Raw genomic sequence first — 20,555 nt, 5'->3', positions numbered from 1 at the left:
ACACCTGCATCTGCTCACTATTGCTGCCCCATGGCCATGTATTTCACAATGATTTCTGGAAGCTTTTCAGGAACCTTTCAGTCATGAAACAATAGGGTTTGGGGTGGCCATCCTCCTGTTCTCTCTCCCTTTTGTTTGTGGCCTACAAGTGCACCAAAAAAATGACATTGGAAGGCCACAAGAGATCCTGGTCAAGAGATCCTGGGGAAAGAGGAATTCCATCCTCAAACACCATGCTCCTAACACACACACACACACATCCTTGTCAAGGCACATTTGTCCACTCATGCAGGCCAAGTGCAGATTTCAGGCTGAAAAGGAGAGGCTGTGGGGGTGTGACACACACAGCAAATCCTGGGGACATCCCAGGTGAGACAGGAGAGGAGAAATGACAGCTGGGGGAAGCAGACAGAGGAGCAGAAAGCAGGACCAGAGAGTGCTGTAGCCTCAATTGCCAGGTGTTGCAAGGCAAGAGGATGGACTAACCTTGTTGCAACTGCAGGACAGCATTTTGCAACATGACAGAAAGTGGAGAAGGTGCTGAGAAGACACAAGTTTTTGGCCAAGGCACCTGCTCTGTACCACTTCCCACCTCCAGAAGGTGGTTTGCACAGAAGAGAACAGGGTATACCACTGAGGAGGCATGTTCTGCTCACTCTCCTCTATCTTGTTCAAAAGGTCCAGGGCTGAGGAAGACATGGGGACAAAAATCCTCACAGCTGCACCCACCAGGGTCAGACTCAGACAGGCTAAAAGGGTCTGCTTTGCAGCAGCTCACACCATCCTTGCTCTGCAGATGAATTGGGAAACTTAGTCTCTGGATCTGTTGCTCCTTCACCCCTCAGAGCTCTGCCCACAGCCAAATAACTCAGCACATCCCCCCACGACTAGTCACGCGTGTGATGTGTTTGAGAGAGGAAAGAAAGAGGGTAAAGATTATTGCTTCCAGATAAGACAAATATTTGTCAGTAGGCTTTCATACAGCCTCTTAGCACAGGTCAGATATTTTCCAAGCTCTTCTATTTGAATGCATTTCTTTCATGCCTCACTGCAGCTGCTGTCCCTTGTTATGTGAGCCCACCATTACAGCCACCTCTTACCGCCTCCCTTTTGGCACACTCATGGACGCTCTCAGAATTGTTCCATGGTTTCTTGGGGGCAGGAGGAAAGCCAGGCTGCATAGGCATTGATGGGAGCCACACTATGCTGCTGGCCAACCTGGAAGCAGCTCTGTCTGATCTGGCAGACCTTTGCTTTAGAGGGCGCCTCAACAGACTTTGGCCAGCATCAGCACCATCCAGCCAAGGGAGAGGAGCAAGTGTTGACCTCTCAGGCCAAAGTCCACCCTCCTGGCCAGACAGGCACATGCCTTGAGGTGAGCTCCCACCTGTGACCCACATTTTGTTTTGTAAAAGCTGCTATTTTAAAAAAAGAAGGGGAATCCATGAGCATCCACCTACATGTAGGAACCATCACAACAGTGACAGCCTCCCCAGTTCACCTGTGCACCCAGGGCTGTATTCACCAGCAATAGGAGCTGGAACCAATGACCTAGGGAGGTCACTTTGCCTCAGGGCTAGGAGCAGTGGCCCTATGGGGACACCAGACTGTCTCCAGAACTGGTTACCTTAGGGTCACTAGCCTTACTGCAGATGCATTACCGCACAGAGTTATAACAGCACCAAGAATTGAGAGCTAGGTGTTTGTAAAAGGTCTTCAAAGCCCCTCTCTGTGCAACTTGGATTTCTGAAAACCCTAGAGTGGATAGGGGTGAGAATAGGATAGGATAGGATAGGATAGGATAGGATAGGATAGGATAGGATAGGATAGGATAGGATAGGATAGGATAGGATAGGATAGGATAGGATAGGATAGGATAGGATAGACCAGGTTTGAAAAGACCACTGAGATCATCAAGTCCAACCTATCACCCAACACCATCTAATCAACTAAACCATGGCACCAAGTGCCTCATCCAGTCTCCTCTTAAACACTTCCAGTGATGATGACTCCACCACCTCCCTGGGCAGCACATTCCAATGGCCAATCTCTCTTTCTATGAACTTCTTCCTAACATCCAGCTTAAACCTCCCCTGGCACAGCTTGAGAATGTGTCTTCTTGTTCTGGTGCTGGTTGCCTGGGAGAAGAAACCAACCCCCACCTGGCTACAACCTCCCTTCAGGTAGTTGTAGAGAGCAATAAGGTCTCCCCTGAGCCTCCTCTTCTCCAGGCTAAGCAACCCCAGCTCCCTCAGCTTCCCCTCACAGGGCTGTGTTCCAAACTCTTCCCAAGCTTTGTTGTCCTTCCCTGGACACATTCCAGCAACTCAACATCTCATTTCTTGAACACCTCCAGGCACAGTGACTACACCACCTTGCTGGTTAACCTATTCCAATACCTGACCTCTCTTTCAGCAAACAATTTTTTTCCTAACCAATTTAAACCTCCCCTGGTACAACTTCAGGCCATTTTCTCTCATTTTATCACCTGATACTAGGGAGAAGAGATTCACTCCCACCTCACTACAACTTCCTTTCAGGTAGTTGTAGAGAGCAATGAGGTCTCCCCTCAGCCTCCTCCTCTGCAGACTGAACAACCCTAGTTCCCTCAGCCATCCTCAGACAGTTCTTCACAGAAAGAGTTGTTGGCCATGGGAATGTGCTGCCCAGGGAGGTGGTGGAGTCACCATCCCTGGAGGACTTCAAAAAGGGATTGGATATGGTGCTTGAAGCCATGGTTTAGTAGTCATGAGGTGCTGGGTGATAGGTTGGACTTGATGATCTCTGAGGTCTTTTCCAACCTTATTGATTCTATGATCCTTCCCTGGCACAATTTCAGGCCACTTCCTCTCATTCTATCACCTGATACTAGAAAGAAGAGACTGACCCCCACCTCACTACAACCTCCTTTCAGGTAATTGTAGAGAGCAATGAGGACTCCTTTCAGCCTCCCCATAGTGTGCTGATACCTCCTAACTTCTGTTTTTTCCCTCTCCAGACTGAGAAACTGCAGTTCTCTCAGCTGATCTTCATATGACTTGTTCTCCAGGCTCCCCATCAGCTTTGTTGACCTTCTCTGGACATGCCCCAGCAACTTATTGTCCTTCTTGTAGTGAGGGGCCCAAACCTCAGCACAGTGTTCAAGGTGCAGCCTCGCCAGTGCCAAGTACAATGGCACAATCACTTCCCCTGGGACAGCAGCAGCTCAGTGGTATGGTCAGAGCAAAGCTTTGTTCTTCTGCTTTTGAGAAGGTGCTCACCCAGGGGCCCTCCCTGATCTCTGCCAAAGGGAAGGTCAGTGTCATAGGCTGTTCGGCACCCCTTAGAGCCATCTCTGGGATAATGGTCAATAACTGCAGTCAAGCAGAAATAAAGAGAGGAGGAGAGAGGAGAGGGAAAGGAGGAAAATAAGAAAAGCAAGTGAAATGGATTTGAGCTGTTCTATTCAACATACTTGTTCCTCTCAAGCTGTTAGAGAAAATCAATGCAGAAATCCCAAGTCCTGGCGTGCTCTGAACATGCATCCACACAGGTGACGCACCCCAGTATGTCTGTCCCCCCACACACACCCCCTCTTAGTCTGCCAGAGATGCATGCCACCCAGCTGTATGGATCATGCTTTAACAAGGATTTATGGTGATGATTTTCACAGCATAATAAGTGCTAATTCAATACTAATAGAATATTAAATGGCTCTGTAACTGACATTTTAACTGCGATGCAACAGGAGCACGGCATCAGCAAGATACCAAATGACTTTCCTCATTCACTAATAATCAATAATCAGGTTCACAGAGATAGTCAAACGCTTTTCATTAGGCTTATTGAAAGCATTACCACCAGCATCAGTGAACAGTGATAGAGGATTTGTGATCCATCCATTTTGCTGCTCCGGGCAGTTTCAGGTTTAATTGCTTACACATCTCGGAGGCATGGCTAATGGGAGAATCACAGAACCACCAAGGTTGGAAGAGACCTCAAAGATCATCAAGTCCAACCTGGCACCACAGACCTCATGACTAAACCATGGCACCAAGTGCCACGTCCAATCCCCTCTTGAACACCTCCAGGGATGGTGACTCCACCACCTCCCTAGGCAGCCCGTTCCAATGGCTAACAACTCTCTTAGTGAAGAACTTTCTCCTCACCTCCAGCCTAAACTTCCCCTGGTGCAGCTTGAGACTGTGTCCTCTTGTTCTGGTGCTGGTTGCTTGGGAGAAGAAACCAAGCCCCTTCTGGCTACAACCACCCTTCAGGTTAGAGGTGAAGTCACAGAATCACAGAATTGTTTGGGTTGGAAAAGACCTCTAAGATCACTGAGTCCAACCATCGACCTAACTCCAGCACAGCCACCAGACCGCATCCCCAAGTGCCGTGTCCACACGTTTCTCAAACACCTAAGTAAGACACTGCACAGATAAAAGAGTTGTCTAGACTAATCCTGTACTTAGTAATATGTTTACTTTATGAGTCATGGGTGCTGAAAAGAGAAATCAGGGATGCTGCTGGAGAAGACAGGGTGAAAGGATCCTGGCTAAAGCCTGTCTTTTAACCTTGATTTTCATCTCGGATAAAAACACTAAGATAGACTCCTGAAACAAACCAGCTAGCAGTGATGGTCATGCCTTGCACAATCACTGCAGGGAGCCAGGAACTATTGATCCTAGTGCCAATTCAAACCACAGATACAGGAGGACAAGAAAATCTTGCCACCATGCCCTGTTAGCCCTACTTGCCCTCTTGTAAACAAACAGAGTGAAGCCTGGCACCTGAGGATTTCTAGCAGTGGCACCATTTTTAGCTGCTGCAAATCTGTTGCCAGTTCTCACACAGTGGCTAACAATCACCTAACAACCAGCCAGCAGGGGATGGTTGGTAATTGAATGCAGAGAAAGGAATCAGGGTCACCCTCATGCACCTCTCTCAGCTTCACTTTCCCCATGTGCAAATACAGATGATAGGTCTGAACTGTGCTGCAGGGGCAGAGGGGAAGGGAGCAGGCAATGCTTTTGCTTCAGAACACTCTGGGACCTTCAGCAGGAGTCTCAAATGGGAGGGATGGCTGCCCAATCCTGTTTCTAGTATTTGGATTTCAGGCTGGGAGGGGATATATGTGTCCAGTTCTGGGCCCCTCAGTTTAGGAAGGAGGTTGACTTGCTGGAACGTGTCCAGAGAAGGGAAACGAAGTTGGTGAGGGGCTTGGAACACAAGCCCTATGAGGGGAGGCTGAGGAAGCTGGGGTTGCTTAGCCTGGAGAAGAGGAGACTCAGGAATGACCTTATTGCTCTCTACAACCACCTGAAGGGGGGGTGTAGACAGGCAGAGGTTGGTCTCTTCTCCCAGGCAGCCAGCACCAGAACAAGAGGACACAGTCTCAGGCTGCACCAGGGGAGGTTCAGGCTGGAGGTCAGGAGGAAGTTTTACACAGAGAGAGTGATTGCCCGTTGGAATGTGCTGCCCGGGGAGGTGGTGGAATCGCCATCACTGGAGGTGTTCAGGAGGAGACTTGACAGGGTGCTTGGTTACATGGTTTAGTTGGTTGGGTGGTGTTGGATTATAGGTTGGACGCGATGATCTTGAAGGTCTCTTCCAACCTGGTCTGGTCTGGTCTGGTCTCTTCTCTTCTCTTCTATCTACATATCCCTCTATAAATACTACAAAGGCATTTGGAGAGAGGTAGGGGTTGGTCTCTTCCCACATGCAACAAGTGACAGAACAAGAGGCAACAGCCTCAAGCTGTGCCAAGGGAGGATCAGCTTGGGTATTAGGAAGAGTTTTTACACAGAAATGGTTATCAGGCATTGAACAGGCTGCCCAAGGAGGTGGTGGAGTCACCATCCCTGGGGGCATTTAAAAGATGTGTGGATGTGGTGCTTAGGGATGCATGTGCTTTAGTGATAGTGACTTAGCACTAGTGGTGGGATTGCAAACTCTAGGTGAGTGGCTGGACTTGGTCTCAATGGTTTTGTCCAGCCTCCACAGTTCTGTGGTTCTGTATTTCTGTCTGGCAGCATGCAGGCAGGGGGCAGGGCAGGAGCCAAGAGCAGGCTCTGTTGCTCATCCTGTGTTCTTCCTTGCCTGCTAGCATAATATGAAGCATCAAAGAAGTGCTCCTGCAAAACTTCCTTCATAGGTTCTGGGATAAAAATCCATCTGCTAGGAGAAATGTCTCTTTTTTTTCCCCCTTTTTGAAAGCATTTGGACTTATTCCTAACAATAGGTGGGAAAGTGAGTGAAGAAAAGGAGAGGGAGGCTCAGGCATCTACATCTCCCCTCCTGTTGAATACACATTCTGGAGGACTCAGCACTCCAGTTGAGCCAGGCAACCAGCACCAGAACAAGAGGACACAGCCTCAAGCTGCACCAGGGGAGGTTCAGGCTGAATATTAGGAAGAAGTTCTTCATAGAAAGAGAGATTGCCCATTGGAATGTGCTGCCCAGGGAGGTGGTGGAGTCACCATCACTGGAGGTGTTTAGGAAGAGACTGGATGGGGTGCTTGGTGCCATGGTTTAGTTGATTAGATGGTGTTGGGTGATAGGTTGGACTCGATGATCTCAAAGGTCTTTTCCAACCTGGTTAATTCAATTAATTTCTATTCCATTCTAGTCTAATTACTATTCTATCCTATACTATTTCTATTCTATCCTATCCCATTTCTATTCTATCCTATCCCATTTCTATCCTATCCTATCCCATTTCTATCCTATCCTATCCTTTCCTATTTCTATTCTATCCTATCCTATTTCTATTCTATTCTATCCTATTTCTATCCTATCCTATTTCTATTCTATTCTATTCTATTCTATTCTATTCTATTCTATTCTATTCTATTCTATTCTATTCTATTCTATTCTATTCTATTCTATTCTATTCTATCCTATCCTCTTCTCTGCTTCACTCAGGTCCCTGACTCCAAACTCCAGCAACTGTTGCTCCTCCTCCTCCTCCCACCCAAGGCACTGCTGTGTGGTGCACTGATTTCCTAGAGTGCTGCTGTAACACTTGTCAGAGATTATGTTGTGCCTGTCACTATGGCAGCTCTCAGCCCTAAGCATTACACTCTTCCTTCTCTTCAGCAAACAGCCTGGCACACTGCTGAGAGAGGACATTTGGTCAGAAAGCCCCAGTATCAGCTCCTTGGCCTGGAGGCACCACCACCAAGATGGGGACTGAAAGGAGTGAGGTGATGGGGGAGGATGCATAAGAACTGGGGGCTTGCCAGAGCATTTCCCATTCTGCCTCAGAGAAAGCAGCACAGCAGCTATGGCCCTGGGTTATGGAGATGGAGTAGGGGTAATGCCTTCAGGGGCTGTTTTTGGGGTGATCTGGCAGGAGTAGATGATCTTTAGAGCCTACAGTAATGAAGAGGCAGGAAGGAAGTCCTGCAGGACCTGGTGAAACTGCTGTATAAATGATTACTTTTGTTGTAATTCCAAATAAGACTTTTTTGTTCTTTACTGCAAACCCAACTCCACAGTTCTCTGCCAGAATTCTGCTAGTGGGAAGAGGCATGCTCCCTCACCAGCAAGCCACAGCTCTTACCTCATTTGGGGGGGAAAAAACCCACCATGAACAGTGTGGTTTCAGACTGTATTTTCCACCCTTTTTCTTCAAAGCATGCTGTGGTGACAGCCCTGTGTCATAATTCCAACATTCCTATTTAATCATCTTTTCTTCATGAACCTTTTGGTCACCTCTTCTGTAAGGCAATCTCTCTCTGTGTAGCAAGGCAAAGCTCAGTGTCCTACTGTACATGCAGCTAAGCATCTGGAACCCGCTGCCACCGCACTCACCAAGGAACACAACCTGCACTGTATCAGATCCTTTGCTTCCTCCTTGTGATGAGCCTGCTCTAATCTTCTCATTTCACACACACCTGCAGGACTGAGCTAACAACTTCCCCTGCAGCCCTCTATCCCCAACAGCAAAATGGTGAGAGGGAAAGGAGAGAAGGATCAAACACAGCTTGTTTGGCACAAAACAGCACCAGCTCCCGGCTGCCGGCTCTGAAAGTGCAAGACAAATTCTCCGTTGTGCTGCAAAGTATGATCCTGGAAAGCTAATGTGGTGGTTAAGCACAGTGCTGCTTGCAGCCTTCTGAGGAAAGCTCAAGAATAACTTGTGTGGTTTTATCTTGTCGTCTTGTGCTCTTCAGCCCTTCCCTGCGTGGCAAGCAAAGGCTCAGCACGGTGACGGTCAGCCGGGGGGCACCAAGAGCTCAGACCCTCTGCTTTGCTCCAGCTGGCTCATGGGTAGCAAGGCTTGTATCAGGAACAGTGTGGCCAACAGGAGTAGGGAAGTCATTCTGCCCCTGTACTCAGCACTGGTTAAGCCACACCTTGAGTCCTGTGTCCAGTTCTGGGACCCTCAGTTTAGGAAAGATGTTGAGTTGCTGGAAGGTGTCCAGAGAAGGGCAACAAAGCTGGGGAGGGGTTTGGAGCACAGTCCTGTGAGGAGAGGGTGAGGGAGCTGGGGTTGCTTAGCCTGGAGAAGAGGAGGCTCAGGGGAGACCTTATTGCTGTCTACAACTCCCTGAAGGGAGGTTGTAGCCAGGTGGGGGTTGATTTCTTCTCCCAGGCACCCAGCACCAGAACCAGAGGACACAGTCTCAAGCTGTGCCAGGGGAGGTTTAGGCTGGATGTTAGGAATAAATTCTTCATAGAAAGAGTGATTGCCCACTGGAATGTGCTGCCCAGGGAGGTGGAGGAGTCAACATCACTGGAGGTGTTTAGGAAGAGACTGGATGGGGTGCTTGGTGCCATGGTTTAGTTGATTAGATGGTGTTGGGTGATTGGTTGTACTCCATGATCTTGAAGGTCTCTTCCAACCTGGTTAATTCTATTCTATTCTATTCTAAGGGCTAAGGACAGACCATGAGCATGGCAGCCCTGACCCTCCCATACAGTCTGACCAGACCCCATAATGTGGTTGCAGTTCCAGACCCTGCCAGTACTTCAAGAGCAACTTAGTGCTGCCACTGCAGCAGCCAGTAGCTCAGTCTCCCTGGTGTACAGTCCCCACCCAAGGAATACATTTGCAGAACACATTAGAGCACATAGTTGAAAGGAGTAATGGATAAGCTGTTGGCCCTGAGTGCTTCCCACTGATCTGGATCAGGTTGTCTTCAGGATGAGGTGCCAGAGAAGACAGCCTACAGCTGAACAAATCTTCATTGTTGGCTGATAAAAGGGAGGTCCATGTTATCAGCCAAGGAGACAGGGTAATCCTCAGGGAACAGGAAGCAGGCTAGGTGGCAGGACAATAGAAAGGAAGCTGCTGCTTGCCCCAGCAAGGAGAGATTCCATTCTTTAGGATGAGAGCAAATGGCTTCAAGCTGCACCAGAGTAGATTTAGATTGAAAGTCAAAAGAAACATCTGCACTGAAAGGGTTCTCAGACACTGCAATAGGATCCCCAGGGACGGGGTTGAATCCCGATCCCTGGGCACGTTTAAAAGATGAAGAGATGAGCTGCTAAGGGACATGGCTTCACACCAGCATTGGTAGAATTAAATAATGATTGGAGCCAATCTTAAAGATCTTTTCCAACTGAAACAATTGTATGATCCTCTCTGTGAAGGCATGGGTCCCCTCTGTGGATGGCAGTTGGAGACTGCATCAACCAACCATCTGAAACTACCTTTCCACCAAGCGCCCAAACTCTCATTTTACTGACTTTGAATACACATGGGCATGGAAGTGTTGCTCAAACTTCTCCTGGCTGCAACTCTTTTTCCCCATACCAGTCCAGCTGCTGCTCTTCTGATGGGTCACTGCAGGGTCACTGTTAGACAGTGAATGCTGCGCCACAGCAGGATGGATTCCCCAAACGGGACATAAATAGCTCCTGAGCCACCACTGCCAGCATTATATCACAGGCACATGGAAGCATTTAGAAAACTGCTGCTTAAAGCCAGTCTTCTGCTGGAAAACTAGCAGGAGGGGGAGGCTGCTGCATCTGCTCAACCCATGCTTTTGTTAAGCTGCGCTATGACCTTGCTCGTCACACCTGTCTGCAGCTCGCTCAGGTGACAATTTCAGGCCATCCCTTGGTTGGGGAGGTACAAGTCTGATAGGATGCCTGCACTTCTGCTCATCCTCTTTAGTAAATTGCCACTTTGGGAATGTGAGACTAGGATGTGCTTTCTGGGTCAGGGATCCCTGGCCTCCTCCAGCACGGCCAGCTGCACCATATCATCTTTTGCAGGGATGTACTTCATTCCTACTTAAGCCCTGGTGTGTTTGGTGGGGGGTATCCTTCCCTGCTTTGTACAGCAGGCTGCTCAATGTCTTCCTGCTTTGATGATTAGAAATTTTTGTCCTAATTCTAAGTCTAGATTTATTCATGGCTGCTTTACATCCATTCCCCCCTCACATCAACACCACCCTTTAGCTTAAATAGCTCTTCTCTCCCGGGTGCTTATCTTCCCTTGTGCTCACAGAGAGCAATCATTTTCCCTCTCAGCCTTCATTTTGCTGGGCTCAACAAGCCAAACTCTCCTAGTTTCTGCTTGTACACTAGATTCTCCATTGCTCTAAACATCTAAACTTCTCAGGACCTCTTCCAGCCTGAATTCTTCTTTCGTGACCAGAATCCATACCCAGTTTTCTAGAGGAGGGCTCCCCGGTGCCTTGTACAAAAATATCCCTATCTCACTCTCTCCCATCAACTCTTTCTAAAGAAAGTGAAAAGAATAGCAACCAGTGAATACAACTATCAGGGCAGAACTGCTCATGTGCCGTAAGCTCAGTCCATGTGATGTGTGGAAAACGAAAGCCAAGGGAATACACACAAAAAAATACACCAACCTAAAAAGACAGCTAGCTGCATGGCCTCTCACTAGCAGACACACAGCTGGGCTCACATGGGCTTTCCCTCTGGAAAAATGACTATTTAAGAATATAGGTTCCTGTTTGTAGAGGGAAAAACAACAAACAACAAAACCCACCCCCCCCCAACAAAAAAACCCCAACAAACCCACAAACAAACAAAATACCACAACAAACCCCAAAGATCAGAAATCAAGCCTAAAATTACAGTAATTGTTATGCTAGTGCTCCCCTGGGGTATGTGTAGCTGTATCAGAAGAAGAGAGCAATAAATCATGCTGGTATGAGTTCTTTTTGCCTTCTGGGAATCAGTATACCTGCATAAACAACTGCAGTCCACATACACTCCAGCAGTTGCCTTCTTAACAAGGTACTGTTAACAAGCTTGACTCCATCCCAACCACATCCCAGCACAGTTTAAAACTTCAAAACACAGAAAAAGCCTCAGACTGAGGCCTACCACCATGGTGTCAGATTTTCCTGCATCTCACACTGCCTAGGAAAAACGCCTCCATTTCTTTACAGCAAAGCCAGGAAATCCTTGGATGTCTCTCTGCCCACTCTGAGGTGCATTATGTAAAGTGGCTGTCTCTAGTTGAAGGGCTTCTGCTACGTGTGCAAAGAGTGGCTGAGCTGCTCTCTGACTGATGCTTGCATAAATGCCAAAAGCTCTGACAGCTTGCATCAGGGTCTTGCACCAAGATCAGTCAGAAGGATGAGGTTGCTGAGGAAACAGACCCTGAGTTGCCTCTTTTCTTTCTGGGTTAGCCAAAGACTTTTTGGTCCAGCCAGAAATCTGTCTCTGCTCTTGATCCTGCTTGGTGAGTTGGTGCTCATCAGCTATTGATCACACACTTAGTGAAAGGTCCAACCAGAAGCATATGCTTTGCTTTGCTATCTGCAGCTCCCCATAGTGTCATAGGGCTTCTGCACCATCGAAAAGGGAAAACAGGAAAGAGCAGAGATGATTGAGAATGGCAACGGGGAACATTGCCACATGACTTCCCTTTTGGAAAGTACTTACTCTAAGGACTGTGCTTTTGCCATCACTGAGACACGGGCTGACATTTAAAAAGTACCTGTGTTCACTCAGGAGCTGAAGTACATGGAAAGGCATTAGTAATTAATCACTTACGTGAACTGAAATTGGCTTTTATGCAAAACTTGTAGAAAGACTGGAAACCAAACAGCTACTGATGAGTATCTGCACCATTAAGACTTTGTTTTATTCTGGTTGTGGTACATGCCAAGAATGAGAATAGCAGCACTAACAAGGCACCCATGCAGACTATCATCCCCTTTATTTTCCTGCCCAAACTCCCATAATGGAAGTCACCTGTTTCTTCTACCGGACCCTCCGGTGCCTTGTAGGCAATGTTCATGTGGTTGTCATTAGGTAACTCTAGACAAACTACTTCCAAACTTTTCCCCTTCCATTTCTTCTTCTTAAAAATTTTTTTAAACCTTTTTTTTTTAAGAAGAAGTGTGTTTCAGAGACATGATCTCCTCCTCTGACAGAAGGGGAGGGAGGGTTTGGCTGGGAAGCCCACGTGACTCTATCTGGTAATTATCCAGCCGCAGCGGCAATCTGAAACGTTCTGTGCTGTCGCAGAGAATGACAGCACCTGGAGCTCCAGCACCCAGATAAAAAGCAGAGAGACAATTGGGCAGATGGAGGAAGGCAGTGCTACATCATGGGGTGGCAAGGGTGGGGGAAGAGAAAGAGTGGGGGAGAGACAAAAGCTAGGGAGAAACATCAAGGCAGCCAGCAGAGCTACTGGAGAATGAGATAATGCCACAGATTAGTGATGCAAAGGGCAACTCTGAAAGAAAGGGGAACAGAGCACACAGTAGAATGGTGGCAGGTCAGGAGAGAGCAAGTGCAAAAGAGGGGCACAGTGAACACAAGAAGGAATGGGAGCATTAAAGCATTTTGTGTAGTCCTGGGTTCCTTCCTCCCTCTCCAGTCCCTGGCTAAAAGTGCAGGAGTTATCACCAGAGACTGGGCACAGAGCAAGGGGGAGATCTGAAAATCAACTCTTTGCAGCTAAAGAGAAACATGGCACTGTGAATAGCACTTCCCAGCTTGTGGATTTCAGTGGTTTGGTCAGGGAAAGGGAGTACAAAACTTAAGTAAAATTGAAATAATTGAAATTGGAGCTTTGGGTCATCCCCTCATGTATTTCCTACAGCAGAAGGGTGAGGTTCCCCAACTCTCCCTGTCAAAATGGCACATGCAGAAGCACATATGAGCCTGCAAAGTAGTCCATGTGATTGGTGGCATGGTGCTGTGGCACAATTCCAGAAAACAAAGTGCCATGCACGCCATTCCAAACAGCAACATGATGCTATCAGCTTGTGCTCTTGGGGATGCTTCAAAGGTGGGGTTTGCCCACAGGACTGGCAGCAGCCTTCAAAAGTTTAGGAGCAGCTGACTGCCAGGTGGACCCAATCCATGTACCACCTCTGGGAAGGTTTCCAACATCAGAAAATGTAGCCAGATAAAGGACTGACACTGGCCACCAGCCTCAATGTCTGCTGGGGTAGTGACTGAGGTGTTGGGAGTGTCCAGTAGATCTGCAGCACCTATCCTTGGAAGCAGGAGGCAGAGCCCTGCATATAAACCCATGCTGCTGAGATGTGGCTCAGTTGGTAGTGCATAAGACCCTTAATGGGAATGTCATGAGTTCAAGCCTGCAGTGGGCAGTAGTGTCCTCCCTACTCTAGTCATGAGGTCTGTGGTGACAGGTTGGACTCGATGATTGTTGAGGTCTCTTCCAACCTTAGTGATACTGAATACTGAATACTAAGTGCCCAGATGTCTGAATGTTTGGGGAAGGAAATGGGAATGGGTATCAAAAGGTCTTGAGCACTGCATCACGTTATCCAGGTACCACGCTCCCATGATCAGTGGCAGATGTTTTGAAGAAAGGTGGAGCACATCCTAAAAGGACAATGTAAATCACCATCTACATAATTTCATGATCCTTCCCAGCCATAAAAGCCTATTCATCTGGCCCAAAGCAAACAGAAGTTGGCCTTCTCTCAAATGACAGCTTGCATTCCACCTTGTAAGTTTCTACTCTGCCTTTCTTATCCCCAGGCACTTCTCAACCCCTTGACCTCCTTTTCTTTTTTTAAACTCATTAACATCCTCATCCTGGTGATACTTTCTGCCTGAGAACTTTGTCAGTTAACCATTCATTGTTACAAAGCTGTGAATGGATATCAGATCTAAGTGTTCTGAGAAACTGACAAGTGCCTCCTGTGTTTTGCACTATGAGATAGCTCCTTCCAATACCTGGGACACAAAAATACACATTCTAGTTTGTGGACCCTAATGCCCTTTCCATCTTGTACTGCTCCTTTTCCAAAAGGCAAAAGAGAGTATCTGGGTGGGGAGAGGAAGACCCACAACCAAGGAGAAATCAGCCTTGAAATTCTTCAGAGAGGCAGATCAAAGTGGGAATCATAGAATCAATAAGGTTGGAAAAGACCTCAGAGATCATCAAGTCCAACCTGTCACCTAACGCATCATGACTACTAAACCATGGCACCAATCGCCACATCCAATCCCCTCGATCACCTCCAGGAATGGGGACTCCACCACCTCCCTGGGCAGCACATGCCAATGGCCAATCACTCTTTCTATGAAGAACTTCTTCCTAACATCCAGCCTAAACCTTCCCTGGTGCAGCTTGAGACTGTGTCCTCTTGTTCTGGTGCTGGTTGCCTGGGAGAAGAGACCAACCTCCTCCTGGCTACAACCTCCCTTCAGGTAGTTGTAGAGAGCAATAAGGTCTCCCCTGAGCCTCCTCTTCTCCAGGCTAAACAACCCCAGTTCCCTCAGCCTCTCCTTACAGGGCTGTGCTCCAAACCCCTCCCCAGCCTTGTTGCCCTTCTCTGGACACGTTCCATCTTTCCTAATCTGAGGGCCCAGAACTGGACACAGGACTCAAGGTGTGGCCTAACCAGTGCTGAGTACAGGGGCAGAATGACTTCCCTACTCCTGCTGGCCACGCTATTTCTGATGGCAAATAAAGTTGTTGACAACAAAGGCTTCAGGTCAAAATGAAAGCTAATTCTACAGTTGAAAACAAACAAACAACAAAACAAACAGCCAAACACCAAAATTGGAAATACAAAGATGGCAGGTTAATTGTGATAACATCATTAAATTTGTATGCAGTCCTCAAAGCACATCAGAGTTATCCAGCTCCCTCATAGGGCTTGTGCTTGAGGCCTCTCCCCAGCCTCATTGCCCTTCTCTGGACACGTCCAAGAGTCTCAGCATCCTCCTTAAATTGAGGGGCCCAGAACTGGGCAATGGGAGCAATATTAGGGAAAATAAGAATTAAGTTTCCCTTCTTTTCTGAGGTCATGAGAGTAGCAGAGGTGGCTCAACCAATTTATCATCGCCCCTTCCAAGCGTTGCCCTCGAGCTGTCAGCACCTGACTGTGAAGGGTGGCATTTCAGTATGAATGAGCAAGTGGGCCCATCCTGCCTGCTCGCTCCCAGCTGCTGCATTTCAGCGAAGGACACCTTCTTGATGTGCAAACACTCTAGTTATTATTTACAGCTGACCTTTTCCCTCTCCAGCTCCCGCTGCTGCAGCACTGCTGGTGGAGTCAGGGCTTGTAGAGATTGCGGAGACGATGTCTAGTGAAACACGTTAGCTTCCCTGCCTGCGCCGGAGCTGTCAGCAGTGCCACAGTGGATTGAGCTGCACCCGTGGAAGCAACGGTGGGAGATATGAAGAAAAAAGCCTAATGTAGACAAAGCCTTTGAGGAGCTTAACCCCTCTTCCCCCTTTCCATCTCTCTCCCACTTGAAAGCAGAGAACAGCTTCTGAGCAAGACACACATTCTCATTTCCATATCTAAAGCCAGTCCCGAAATACCATCGTGAAATAATGCTCTCAGAGAGGGGACCATGAAGCAGATTCCCTTTGAGAGATTTGCCTGCTTCTCTTTTTAATTCCACCCCAAAACAACTGCCACCAAGTACTGAGTGCACCTGGACTGGTGTAGTCAATCCAAGGCACCTTGTTACCAGAGTGATATGGGGAAATTGGAGGGAATTCATAGGCAAGCAACAACAAAATCCATCAAGGGCTGCAAAGGGATCAGCATCTAAAGGAAGCTTAAAAACATTAAATATGTATAACTTGACTAAAAGAGGACTTAAAAGGGATGTGTTGACAAGCTATACCTCTTTGAAAGCTGAAAGCACCAAGGGAAGAGAGGAATTATTTAGCAAGATGCATAGGGGTCTAGAGTGGAGCAACATCTGAAAAAGAAGAGAAGTAAGTCTGTTCAAACTTGAGGAAAAACTTCTTGTCCTCTAAAAATGCCAGTCTTCTGGAGAGTCTCCCAAGGAAAGCAAGAAAGCTGCTGTTGTTTCAGATGTTTAAAACAAAGTTAGGCTGAGAACCAAGAGGAAGCTTAAGATGTGCAGGGAACAGCTTCACAGTGGCTGCAGGGAAAATAAACTACAATGACCTGGTCTTATTAGTTTTACCACCTACCTGGCAGAGTTCAGGAATGTGTGAGAGGACAACTCCTCTCACAAGCTTCTTTCAGATGAAGCAATGTCTTTAGCTATTTTCACTTCACATGCAGCTAAATATTTCTTGTCAAGACCTTAGATCGCTATATGCTCTACTGTAGTTAACTGGCACAGGTGAGATGGTCTTGTTTTCATGAACTGGATCTGTTAAAAGTCATCCACAGACAGGGTAAAAACCACTGATGCAAAGGCCAAAAATGTTGTTATTCCCCAAAGGCATTGGTTGTATTCCCAAGTGCATTGTGAGTAAAGCTGTCGAGCCCTTAGAAGTCACAAGTAAAGCCTGATTTTTCAAAGTGCTTAGCACTGGATGTTATGAACAATTTCTTCACAGAAAGGGTTATCCAGCACAGGAACAGGCAGCCCGGGGAGGTGGTGGAGTCACCATCCCTGGAGGTGTTTAAAAGACATCTGGCTGTGGTGCTTAGGAAAGGGATTTAACAATAGTGGTTCAGTAGTGGTGCGATTGTGAGCTTAAGGTGAGCGGTTGGACTTGATGATCTCAAAGGTCTTTTCCAACCTCAACGGTTCTATGATTCTGTGTATTGAGAAAAGATTTGTCAAACAGCTTTTGGGCCTGCCAGCTTCCAAACTAGGTCACAAGAACCAAATTTTCAAGCTAGAGTTTAGCACAGTGAATTCCTTTAGCAACAAAGCCACTTCTGCTGCCTAGAATGACATCCTTTTGAAACTCTGCCCTATGGGTGTTTTACAACCCTAGAACAACGTGCTGCAAGCTTCAGGCTCACATGTTGTATTTACCTCCTTTAAGTGGAAACCACAGTGAAGTTGTGCCAGCTAAGCAGCACCAGAACAAGAGGACACAGTCTCAAGCTGCACCAGGGGAGGTTTAGGCTGGATGTTAGGAAGAAGTTCTTCCCAGAAAGAGAGATTGGCCATTGGAAGGTGCTGCCCAGGGAGGTGGTGGAGTCGCCATCACTGGAGATGTTTAGGAGGAGGCTTGATGGGGTGCTTGGTGTTGGATGATAGGTTGGACTTGATGATCTCAAAGGTCTCTTGCAACCTGGTTAATTCTATTCTAACTCCACTGTTTTTATTTGCAGCTTTGTCGAATTTTGCCTCTCCTTAATGCCACACTTTTGCCCACCATCAGGCCTTGCAAAAGAAGGCATCTGAAAAAGGCTTGCAGGGAAGGTAGAGAAGAGATGCTGCTGGAAGGGAGAACTCCCAAGAGCTTTGGTCTGAATTTACCTTTATCCCCACATGCACAATATGCCTTGCAGAGGAAGACATGTTCATAAATAAATAAACAGCAGAAGAGAAGGGGAAGAATTGAAAAGAAACAATATCAAGACATATTTGATGGAGTGAGTGCTGTTGGTTTGAAAACCAGGATCTGTTTAAAACTTTATGAATGTCCAAAACACAATGGGAGGAAGATATGACCCCTTGAGAAAGGTGGGGCAGGAATAATTCCCACAATTAGATCCTAGAATCATATCATAGAATGGTTTGGCCTGAAAGGAACTTTAGAGATCATCTAGTTCCAACCCCCCTGCCATGGCCAGGGACACCTTCCACTAGACCAGGCTGCTTAAGGCCCTGTCCAATCTGACCTTGAACACTTCCAGGGAGAGGGCATCCACAACTTCCCCAGGCAACCTCTTCCAGTACCTCACCACCCTCACTGTAAAGAATTTCTTCCTAATATCCAGTCTAAATCTCCCTTCTTCCAGCTTAAAACCATTACCCCACATCCTATTACTGCAAGGACTTGTAAAAGGTCTCTCCCCAGCTTTCTTGCAGATCTTCTTGACATCCTACTAATCATAATAATACCTTGTGCTGTCTTTCACCTGAGACCCTTGAAGGATTTGAAAGGCAACTCAGCACATGCTGAACATTCAGCAGCATTATTTTTTCGTGTCAAAGAGACTAAGCACTGTGGAACTGGAGCCCCTGTGCCTTGTGGAGAGGAAGGATTGCAATGCCTGTTTTACATGTGCAGGGAGACACTGGAGAAGAAAAGAAATAGGTTGTGCAAAGTCATACAATGAGACAATTTTCTAGCCAGAAACAAAACCTGACAGACTTGACCTGCCTCATACAAAACTTTGGTGTGTATGGGTTGTGCAAGGGAAGCAAGAAGGGAGACAGCCAAACAAGCCCAGGTGTCACCTCCAGAGCACGACTGTGAGAGATCATCCTTTTCTTTCTCTCTAATAGGGATCTGTCTAGGGACATGCAGCCAGAGCAGAAAGGACTAGCTGAAGCTCAAGCTCCAGCTCCCCACAGTTTGAAGGCAACTGACTTGGGTCATTTGGCTTGGTGCTCTGGAGCCACTGACTGCAGGGCAGGCATAACCACAGGGACTGCCTGACTGCTTCTGCACCTTCTGACCTGCAGTCTTCTGGCATTGGCAAAATGAGCCTCACAAACCATCTAGAACACAGAATGCAAACACTTTTCATTTTCTAGCAAAGGCAATGCTGCTAAATCCTACTGGAAGCATTCACCTTGGGATATCATACATGAATCCACTGATGTCCCTGCCTCTTCTCCCAAAAGCCTGTTGTGAAATGAAACCTCTCCCCAGTGCACAGCTTATTCACAGCAGAGATGAACCATTTCCCCACAGAGTTCTTTCTGTACAGCTGGAAGGAACTGGCAGTTTAGTTTCTGACATGGCTAGCTCTAGGGCTGCTCACACGGGCCTTGGCTTGTCTGAGGCTGGATTCCTTTTGGCAGGTAACTTGCTCTAACAAATTCCAGCAGCCCAATACTGTACAGAGGGATGCCAAATTGCAGTTTCAGCTGGCATAAATCAAGGGTCAACAAAGCACCACTAAAAGTAAATGGGGAAGCCTAGATTTACACTAGATGAGGATCAGCCCTGCTTCCTTGCACCAGACTCTAAATGAATTCATTAAATACAGCGCTTCAGTCTGCTCAGTTAAAAGCAGCTCCAGCTGGCAGGAGGTTTCAGATCCAAGGAATGTTTAAAAGATGAGGATTTGTAGCCTGCTCTGAGTTTACACTTGGCTAGAGGTAAGCTCTCATCAGCCATGCAGGGGAGATGACATCATGTCCACCTCATGGATGTCTGTGCAGCACCACGGTGCCTGTGCACCGCAGGACCTCGCAGCCCTGGGGAGCACAATCTAGACCTAAATTCTCTGGTGAAGATGCTCAATTTAGAGTGCTCCAGGACAGCAGAAGCACCTCTGCCAGACTGAAGAGCTTAGTTCAGCTTTTTCATTCTTGTAAATTTCCACTTGGGAAGGAAGGTCCTCCCCTGAGTTAGAATCTGCAGTAGGGTAAGCACCAGCACTGGGGGAAGGGAAAGCAGTTTGGGATTTGTGAGAGAGGAAAATATTAGTTACATTTTGACACTAAACCCTAAATGAGAAGATATTAAAGTTATTCTTAGCACATGAAAAATGAAGCTGGGCTGTGATTGTCTGGCCTGCTCTCATGTATTGTACAAATCTTGTGTTTCCTGCAGTTTAATCCTTTATCTGCTCACTAAAACAGATGGCATTGCAGGCTGTTTGTGGACTCTGACAAATATGGCTGCACTGGGAACACCATTCATACAGCCATACTTGCTGTACAACCTTCAGGACAAGATACAGCAGCTTGAATGTTCATATTGAAAGCACAATGTGCAGTGAGGAGTAGAACTGTAGAAGTATTTCAGTTGGAAAAGACCTTCAAGATCATTGAGTCCAACCTCTACCTGACTCTGCCAAGTTTGGTGCTACACCATGTGCCTCAGCACCACCTTCCTGTGCCTTTTAAACAACTCCTGGGATGGGGATCCAACCACCCCCCATGGGGAGCCTATTTCAGTATTTGATAACTTTTTCAGTGAAGATGTTTAAGATCCAATCTAAACCTCCTCTGGCACAACTTGAGGCCATTTCCTCTTGTCCTATCACTAGTTACTTGAGAGAGACTGACCCCCACCTCCCTACAACCTCCTTTCAGGTTGCTGTAGAGAGCAATGAGGTCTCCCCTCAGCCTCCTCCTCTTCAGATTAAACAATCTCAGTTCCCTCATCCATTCCTTCACTGCCCTTCTCTGGACCCACTCCAGAAACTTAACATCCTTCTTGTAGATCCTATTCTCTTTCAGCATTACTGCTGAAGTCCACAACACACACAGCTACACACAAAATATCTTCCTGCAAACAC

General features: G+C 47.2%; 1 protein-coding gene across 2 annotated transcripts in view; it reads right to left on the bottom strand.

Annotated features, from left to right (window-relative positions):
• LSAMP (limbic system associated membrane protein) overlaps positions 1–20,555 on the bottom strand; it is a 392,022-nt gene that overhangs the window by 206,520 nt on the left and 164,947 nt on the right. The window lies entirely within an intron of this gene.

The sequence above is a fragment of the Melanerpes formicivorus genome, unplaced genomic scaffold (genome assembly GCF_026170545.1).
Source record: "Melanerpes formicivorus ecotype bairdi unplaced genomic scaffold, bMelFor1.0.p_v2 SCAF_51, whole genome shotgun sequence".
NCBI classification, from domain to species: Eukaryota; Metazoa; Chordata; class Aves; order Piciformes; family Picidae; genus Melanerpes; species Melanerpes formicivorus.
The sequence above is the reverse complement of the archived record's forward strand: the minus strand, read 5'-3'. Positions and strand labels throughout refer to the sequence as shown.